Genomic DNA, 10,382 nt, shown 5'->3' on the forward strand with positions numbered 1-10,382 from the left:
GGTTCAAAGGCTGGTCTGTAAGGATGCACCATAGTAGAACGGCCATGTCTGCAGTGAAGGAGGACTCATGAGTGCTCGAAAATACGTAATGGGGCATAACCTGTGCCCATACGCGAGCCTCCAATGTAAGTGCGGAAGCCAATATTCCCTTAGGACAGGAACGATGGTATCCATAAATCCATCTGCTGCCAGGTAGTGTGATAACTCTGAGAACAGCGTCCCAGTCAAATTGGTATGTCTGGCGCTTGAGTGAGGCTTCTTGAAAGGCGTCCAGTCCTTCTAGAGCAGGGGGAAGACCTAGAGCTCGTTGAATGGCCTCTTCTGTAATGGGGACTTGCTTCTGACAGACATAGACAGACTGCAGGGTTAGCAGGCGGAAATTGGAGTAGAACTCTACTACCCAAGAAAGATTAACCTGCCGTGGCTATCTCTGTAGGAATCCCATTGTCTTCGTTCAATTTGCGGCTCAACAAAGGGAGCAATGTTGGGCGGGAGGACAAGAAGGTATTCATTGTTGTAACTCCTTTCTGCCAGGATGGGGAACATCTGCTCGCAGTAGCGATTGGTAAATCGCACAGTGTCCTTTGCTGGGAAAGCTTTCTCTTTTTCATCAACCTTTATAATCCTCTTAATTCTCTTTGTTAAGGGTTTTACTGCAGTTGAAGATGGCTCTGCCACTAATGCTCTCTTTGTTCCTCGTCTTGCTGGTGGTTTGGGAGTAGCTTTCTCCTTGCCTTTCTTGGTGGCCATCCTAAAAGAGAGAAAAGAAAAAGTATGTTAAAATGTCAAGGGATAGAGCAAGGAAGAGAACGGGTAAGGTGGTAATCAATGCACATTAAAAGATAAATGAAGTTAACACATGGTCATGACTACATGTGAAAAATCATAAATGGAAATATAGCAAGTGCATATGATGACAATTAAATGCAAGGTGTTTATTGGCATGCAGGCAAAGGCATGAGTAGCATAGATCAGGCATTTAATGTCCCAGTGAGATTACCAAGCCTTTCAAACTAAAAACCTGTTTGTAACAACAATTATATTAAATTAATAAAATATAAAAAGAGGTTTTGTGAAAAGCAAGCATTTAGAGTAGTAGAATAAAAGAAATCTAAAAATAGTTCACAATGCCATACGGGCGCTTTCACAAACACATAGCATGCATGGTAAATAAGCTATTGAAAGTATTAAAATGAACATGCAAGCAACCATTTTAAAAATTAATATATAATTGTCAAACAATTCCTGAATAATTCACAAGCAAATCATAGGAAAGAATAGTGACCCAAATAAATTTCCAACACCAATTAAAAGAAAAATAAAGAAAAAGAAAACATGGATAATGCAAGGAAAAAGAAAAAAAAAGATAACATAAAAAGAAGAAGAATAGAAAAGTAAGGAGGGAGGAAGGAAGAAAAGAAAAACCTTGTTAATGGTGGTAAGAGAGAGAAAAAGTAGAGAGTTAGAAAGAAGGAAGAAGGAAGAAAGAAGAAATAAGGAGGGAAAAGAAAAAGTAGGATCTAGGGAAGAGAAAGATAAGATATTTTGGCAAATTAGGTTAAGCTGTGTGGCGCAAGCGACGCGGACGCGTAGGGTACGCATTCGTGCGAGTGGCACTTAAATGAATCGACGCGGTCGCGTCGGTCACGCGGACGCGTGACAACAACCGTGCGAGTGGCGCGAGGGCAGCCTCGCGCCTGCACAACTCTCTGTTCGAAACTCTTTTTGCCAAAATATTGGGTTACGCGGTCGCGTGGTGGACGCGATCACGTGGATGGCCAAGATTGGAGGGTGACGCGGACGCGTGGGGCACGCGGTCGCGTCGTAAGGCTGGTGCGTCCGGCACCATTCCAGCACCACTCTAGCACAACTTTCGGCCATGCACCCTTTTTGACGTCGATTTTCAGGTCACGCGTCTGCGTGGGTGACGCGGACGCGTGGAAGGCAATTCTCCCACATGACGCAGACGCGTGGGTCGAATTGTGCCAAAGGCACGCCTCCAGCCACGCTCTCGCGTGACTCTCTGTTCGATTGCTTTTTCTTCCTTATGCACATACGATGCAGACGCGTCGGCGACACTGTCGCGTCGCGTGCAATATATATATATATATATATATATATATATATATATTATGATATGCAATATGTAAATATAGATGCAAACTATAGGCACTGGTACTAAGAAGAGTTATTGCTAAAGAAAACTAAGAAATAAAAAAAAAGGAACGATCATACCATGGTGGGTTGTCTCCCACCTAGCACTTTGCTTTAACGTCCGTAAGTTGGACGCTCCACTATCTCAGTCTTCTGCTATGGGTGGATCTTCCAAGAGGAAAATCTCGAGCTCCTTATTTTTCTTCATCTTCTCACCATGTTATAGCTTTAAACGATGTCCATTAACTTTGATGAATTCAGAGCTTGAAGGGTGACTTAGGTGAAAAACTCCGTACGGCTCAGCCTTCTCTACTCTATATGGACCTTCCCAACTTGATCTCAATTTGCCTGGCATGAGCCTTAGTCTAGATTTGTAAAGGAGGACTAAGTCCCCAGGTTGGAACTCTCTCCTCTTGATGTGCTTATCATGTACAGCCTTCATCTTTTCCTTGTACAGCCTTGAGTTCTCATAAGCTTCTAGGCGAAGGCTTTCCAATTCTTGCAATTGCAACTTCCTTTCAGTTCCGGCCTTCTCAAATTCCATATTGCACTCCTTCACTGCCCAAAAGTCTTTGTGCTCCACTTCAACTGGGAGATAACAGGCTTTTCCATAAACTAAGCGGAAGGGACTCATCCCAATGGGTGTCTTGTATGCTATTCTGTACGCCCAAAGTGCATCTTGTAGCCTGGTGCTCCAGTCTCTTCTATGAGGTTTGACTATCTTCTGCAATATACATTTTATCTCTCTGTTAGACACCTCAGCTTGCCCATTAGTCTGAGGGTGATAGGCTGTTGCTACTTTATGAATTATCCCATGCTTCTTCAGTAATCCTGTTACAGAAATGGGTGCCTTGATCGCTCACGATTGCTCGTGGTGATCCAATGCGACAAATAATGTGGTTTCTAACAAAGGAAACAAAAGTGTTAACATCATCAGTGCAGGTAGGAATTGCTTCCACCCATTTAGAAACGTAATCTATAGCTAACAGTATATAAAAATAACCATTAGAATTTGGAAATGGATCCATGAAGTCAATGCCCCAAACATCAAAAATTTTACAGAAAAGCATAATCTGTTGAGGCATCTCATCCCTCTTGGATATATTACCAAATTTTTGGCATGAGAAACAAGATTTACAAAATTCAGCAGTGTCTCTAAAAAGAGTACGCCACCAGAATCCACAGTCTAAGATTTTTCTAGCTGTTCTTTGAGGGCCAAAATGTAGGGGTGGGCATGGTTTGGATTTTTATAAATCCAAACTGGATCCATTTCAGAACCAGTTTTATGGTTCATAAAACCAAACCAAAACTGGATTGAAGAGAGAAACCGGTTCTAAACATGTTTAAAAAATAAAAACCGATTTTAAACCGGTTTTAGAATTTAAATCCGGTTTTACTTACAAACCGGTTTTAAATCCAGTTTTACGTATAAAACCGATTTTAAATCCAGTTTTACATATAAAACCGATTTTAAATCCAATTATTTTAAATCCAGTTTTTTTTTAAAATCCAAATCTAAAATCAGGTTTTTTTTATAAAATCCAGTTTTAAAACTAGATTTTTTAACCAAAAATTCAGTTTTAAAACCAATTTTTGAAAATCCAGTTTTAAAATCAGTTTCTTTAAACAAAAATCCAATTTTAAAACTAGTTTTTAAAAATCTAATTTTCAAACCAGATATTTTAAAAAAAATCCACTTTTAAAAATAATGTGCACTAGGTATCAATGTACTAATATAGACATGCAACAAAGAAACGGATAGTAATTTTCTTTGCAACCTATTGGTTAATCCAATAAGGCAACTCAATTTAAAATATTTCTATTTCTCCCTAAACATTTCCTTATTAACATGAATTTGCACGTCAAGTAGTTATTGTCACCACATTGCAGATCAACAACATTAAGACTGTTTATTAAGTAAGCCATGCAAAGCAAACTTGAGCAGTAGCATAAAAGTGAAAATTGGATCAGAACAAGAGAAAAAATTGGATATGATAGAATGCAGGGTATAGTAGCGAATTTCAGAATATTGATTTGAAAATTACAAAACTTGCATTAACCACATACTTGGTGCTCTGTTTTGGAACCATCAAAGGGCACTTCAAGCCAGTGCCTCAAATTTCTTAGTCTTTCTTCCTACAAAAGGAATAAATAACAAAGAACAATAAGCAACAGGTTACATAACAAATAATATATAAACTAAAAACAATAGATAAAATTCTACAAAATGCAATAAGATGTCATTCTTCAACATATACTAATATAAAAGATAGGCACACTCCAAAAATAAGACAGTGAAGGAATCAAAATACTGATGAATTATAAGTTTGAATATATTTATTAAGGCTTGCTTTTATCATGTGATAAATTTACATTAATATTTCAACAAAATACACATAATCAGTTCTAAATAAACATCCACTGCCTGCCTACGTCTTTACAAACAATACCTCAGACATTCAAGACACTGAGTCGCAATATCAAACTAACTCTGGTGATGAGACCATACAAGCATATACAATGAAAATCTTTTCATATTAGATTGAGTCGGCTAAATATGCAATGACAAAATTGTGCTATCTTAATTATCCTGAAGCTTCTTCACTTTCTGAACCTCCTAATTGATGTGCACCCTTTAGTTCTCAAATGACAACAGTCGGCTAAGTTGGGGTTGGTGGGCATTGATTGAAAAGGCATGATAAAAAAAAGTCTGTTAAATTCATAGCTTATCAATTGAATTTTCACCTAGGATTCCAAAATATGTGGGGTTTAGAGAGAATATTCAAAAGCAAAAGCATTTGAATCTATTTGCCAAAGGATCAAGGTCTTGATCACTTGATTTACAAAACGATAAGTACTTGATAATTCAAAATACAATAACACTACACATACCTGCAGAAAGCTAAGAGAAAGAGGATGCATCCTATTGTTTGGCACATTTAGAGCAGTAGAAGGTAAAGATAGAATACGCCCGATAAGTGATCCAGATCCTAGTACAATGTTAGCTGCAAATGCAATATGAATAATTAGTTACAGATCACTAAATCGTTTGTGCACTAGAAAAGCTAATTTTTACAGAAAGCATGCATACAACCGAATGTCTACTATTTCATAGTAAAGCTTCATATGTTTTCCCCAAGCACTAAAATGGGGCTATTAGAAATATAAAAAGATAAATCATCATAATCCTATAAAAATGGGAAAATAAAAAAATAATAAAGAAAACCATAGAAAAGTGGCATTAACACAAACACTTGATATGCATAACAGCATAAGCAATCAAACCTTGTTCAGTTTTTCAAATTGATGGAATGGAACAGAAAAGAAAAGAACATGGAAGCACCTTTGGCAATTTCAACTATATAATCACAAATATAGTAAATCCCTATCTACCACTCAATTCCTTTTCTCAGATGATAGATTCACTCTGTGGATCTTCTCTGTTGCTTCACAATATTTCAATCTACCAAATTAATTACTTAATGGTAAACCTATCTAACCTTGAGGGTACCCAGAGAACGGAGAAGAACAGAGCTGGGTCACGGCGAAAAAAGGCGGACGGCGGAACCGCGGATGGCGGAACAGAGCAGTGGCGCGACGCGCTTGTGGTGGTGGTGGCAGCTACGAAACTGCAGTGCCAGTTGCCTGCTCCGGTGCGGCGGTGCCGGCTGTGGGCAAAGGAGAAAAGGATTCGTGCGAGTTAAAACTGGTTCACCAAATCAAAAATGAAGAATTAGGGTGTTTTTGAGATTTGGATTTTAATCTAGATCTGGATCTGGATCCAGATTTAAAACCATTTAAATGGATTGGATTTAAAACCAAATTATAAAATAAATTTGGTTTAGTTTGGATTTTTTTTATTTAAAATTGGTTTTTTTTAATGGTTTGGTTTGGATTTGGTTTAAAATCCAAATTTTGGATTTTTTTGCCCACCCCTACCAAAATGTCCTCCACTCTCAGATGAGTGACAGGCTTCTAAAATGGACCGCAATTCTGATTGAGGCACACACCGTCTAATTACCTGGTCAGCGGCACATCTCCATAAATATGGGTCATCCCATATATAATATTTGGACTCGCTTTTCAGCTTGTCTCTTTGATGCTTAGTAAAGTTTGGAGGAAAGGTGCGGCTAACTAGATAATTAGCTACAGGTGCATACCAAGGGACTACCTCAGATACTGCTTGCAGGTTATCAAATAGGAAATTATCAGCTATAGGAGTGGAGACATCTTTAATGTGCTCAAGGCGACTCAAGTGGTCCGCCACTAAATTCTGGTTACCACTCCTATCCCTAATTTCTAAATCAAATTCTTGTAGAAGCAGTATCCAACGTATAAGCCTTGGTTTGGATTCCTTTTTAGCTAATAAATACTTTAGAGCTGCGTGGTCTGAGTACACTACTACTTTCGTACCAAGTAAATAGGCTCGGAATTTATCCAAAGCGAAAACAATAGCAAGAAGCTCTTTCTCAGTAGTAGTGTAATTAGACTGAGCGGCGTCTAAAGTCTTAGACGCATAAGCAATTACAAAGGGGTCCTTACCTTCACACTGAGCCAGCGCTGCTCCTACTGCATGGTTGGAAACATCGCACATGATTTCAAATGGCTGGCTCCAGTCTGGTCCTCTCACAATTGGAGCTTGAGTCAGGGCAGTCTTCAGCTTATCAAACGCTTGTTTGCAATCCTCACTGAACTCAAACTCAATATCTTTCTGCAGTAATCTGGATAAGGGAAGTGCTACCTTACTAAAGTCCTTAATGAATTTCCGGTAAAAACCTGCATGGCCAAGGAACGAATGGACTTCCCTCATAGAGGAGGGGTAAGGCAAACTAGAAATAACATCCACCTTTGCTGGATCTACAGAAATGCCAGTATTAGACACAACATGTCCTAGTACGATCCCTTGTCTAACCATAAAGTGACATTTTTCAAAATTCAATACAAGGTTTGTACGGACACATCTATCTAATACTCTAGATAAACTATCCAAGAAAAGGCTAAAAGAATCACCATAAATGCTAAAAATCATCCATAAAAACCTCCATACAGTCCTCAATGAGGTAAGAGAAAAGACTCATCATGCACCTTTGGAAAGTAGCTGGTGCATTGCACAAGCCAAAAGGCATTCTCTTATAAGCATAAGTGCCAAAAGGACATGTAAAAGTAGTCTTTTCCTGATCTTCAGGAGCTATATGGATTTGAAAATAGCTTGTATGACCATCTAAAAAACAATAATGGGATTTACCTGACAGGCGATCAAGCATCTGATCAATGAATGGCAAGGGGTAATGATCCTTGCGAGTGGCTTGGTTGAGACGCCTATAGTCAATGCAAACTCTCCATGAATTCTGCACTCTAGTTGTCAGAAGCTCTCCATGCTCATTTCTTATTGTTGTGATTCCAGACTTCTTGGGCACCACTTGTACTGGGCTGACCCATTCACTATCTGAGATGGGGTAAATGATATCTGTTTCAAGTAGCCTGATCACTTCTTTCTTGACAACTTCTAAGATTGTAGGATTCAGTCTTCTCTGAGGTTGACGGACGGGCTTTTCTCCCTCTTCTAGGAATATTCTGTGCTCACAAACTTGAGGGCTGATGCCTACTATATCCGCCAGGCTCCATCCAATTGCTTTCTTGTGTTTCCTCAGCACATTGAGTAGTTGTTCTTCTTATTGGGAAGTGAGTTCCCTTGCAATGATAACTAGAAACTTCTGCTTGTCCTCAAGGTAAGCATACTTGAGGTGTGGAGGGAGGGGCTTTAATTCTAATTTCTGCTCATGATCAAGCTCTGGATTATCTTGGGCTGGTGATAATGGCAAAGTGCCTTCATTGTCCTGCAAAAGTGTCCCCACACTTGGACCTTGCCCTGTGTATTTCTCTTCTAATTCCTCCTGGTGAATTTTTGCCACGGTTTCATCTATGATGTCACACTGGGAGATAGATAGGTCATCCAGAGGGTGCCTCATAGCTCCATTTAAACTAAATTTCACTATTCTGCCATCTATTTCAAAGGAATAAGCTCCGGAAAATGCATCCAGCTTGAACTTTGAAGTCTTCAGAAATGGTCTTCCAAGCAGGATTGATGATGGCCTTCCTGAGTCATTAGGGGGCATTTTCAGAATATAGAAATCAATGGGAAATGTGAGTCCCTTAATGCTTATTAATACATCTTCAGCAACTCCAACCACTGTAATAATGCTTTTATCTGCTAACACAAAACGAGCTGTCGACCTTTTTAAGGGAGGGAGCCTCAGGGTATCATATATAGACAAAGGCATTATACTAACACATGCTCCTAGATCACACATGCAGTCAGAAAATATCACACCACCAATAGTACAATTAACCATACATGGACCTGGATCACTACACTTTTCAGGTATACCTCCCATTAAAGCATATATAGAACTACCTAAATGAATAGTTTCTAATTCATTAATTTTTTCTTTATGTATACATAAATCTTTTAGAAACTTTGCGTATTTAGGTACCTGCTGAATAACATTAAAAAGGGGAATAGTTACCTTAACCTTTTTGAATATCTCTACCATTTTGGGGTCAAGTTCCATCTGCTTCCTGGGCTTCCTTGCAATTTGTGGAAATGGAATAGGGAGGGTGTTTACTGCAGGGTCTGCCTCCTTTGGTGCTTTCTTCTGTGGTTGAGCTTCTACTTCTTCAACCATGTCTCGTATGTCCTCTTCCTCTTCAGCATCCTCTATTTCTACCACCTCTTCAGCTGAGGCGTGTTCTGATAGAATTGGCTCCTCCTAATTCCTCTCTTGCAGTGTGGTTCCGGACCTTAAGGTGATGGCATTGATGCCACCCTTTGGATTGGGTAAGGGTTGAGAAGGAATTCCACTGGAGCTTGCCTGTTAAGTGTTTGAAGTATTAGGTGGTGCCAGCTGAGAAATGAGAGCGTGTATAGCAGATGCTAGGCCATTAACTGAACTCTCCACGTTCCTTTGGCCTTGCGCAATGGATTGAAGTGCCTCGTCACTCGGAGAGGAATTATATTGGGTGATTTGCGGAACGTGTTATTGGTTGTGCTGTGGTCCTTAGCGCTGCCTCAGGTGAGGTGCTCTGTAAGGATGGTTATGGTTCTGCTGCCTGTTGTTGTTATTATTCCACCTCTGATATCCTTGATTGTCTCTGCCTCATCTGTTATTGTTGTCCCTCTAATTCTGGTTAGAATTATCTCTCCAACCTTGGTTAGAATTGTCCTGCCATCCATGGTTGTAACTGCCACCTTGATTGTACCCTTGGTTGGGGCGGTCATAGAAGTTATGAGTGGCTACCACAGTGTTGTCTTCCTGCTGAAGCTGTGGACATTTATCAGTATAATGGCTATAATTAGCACATATCCCACACACTCTCTGTGGGACTAGCTGTTGGCTTTGCTGCGCTTGTTGTTGACTCAACTGTATCTGCTTCAGTAAGTTGGTCATTTCACATATACTTTGTCAGAGCAGTAGTCTCCTTGCTAGAAGATACCTCCGCAATAGCTTTTGACCGGCCTTGTTTCTGTCGATGATTCCTAGTAGATTCAGCTAAGTCACTGATCAGTTGCCATGCCTCACCAGTGGTCTTGTACTTTTTCATAGACTCATTGCTAGCACTTTCCAATGTGGTCTTATCTTGGGGCCTCATGCCCTGTGTTACATAGCCGAGCAACACTATCTTGTCAATCATATGGTGGGGGCATGCTTCCAGAAGGTTGTTGAAGCACTCCCAGTATTCGTAAAGAGTCTCGGATTCGTCCTGAACAATCATGGAAATGTCTTTCCTCAGTTTGTCAGTAACTTCAGCTGGAAAGAATTTTTCCAAAAATTCTCTTCTGAGCGTATCCCAGTCAGAAACAGTTGCTGCGGGTTGAGTGTAGTACCACTCTTTTGCCTTTTCCTCAAGAGAGAATAGGAAGACTTTCAATAGAATAGAAGTTTCATCTGCACCATCTCGCCTGACAGTAGAACAGGCTACTTGGAAATCCCTGAGGTGCTTGATAGGCTCTTGAGCAGGTAAGCCATGAAACATAGGCATCAAGTTGAGCAGTGCAGTCTTTATTTCAAAATCTGTAGCCACTGCTGGGTGATGCGCTTGAAACGGTTGCATTGTGAAATCAGGGGCTCCAGCCTCCTAGATAGTAACTCTCCTAGGTGCTGCCATGTCACCTGCACCTAAATCAACCGAATCAGCAGAAAGGGAGCTTGTTTCTTCCTCAAGTGACG

The sequence above is a fragment of the Arachis ipaensis genome, chromosome B7 (assembly GCF_059453495.1).
Source record: "Arachis ipaensis isolate K30076 ecotype BB chromosome B7, ASM5945349v1, whole genome shotgun sequence".
Lineage (NCBI taxonomy): Eukaryota > Viridiplantae > Streptophyta > Magnoliopsida > Fabales > Fabaceae > Arachis > Arachis ipaensis.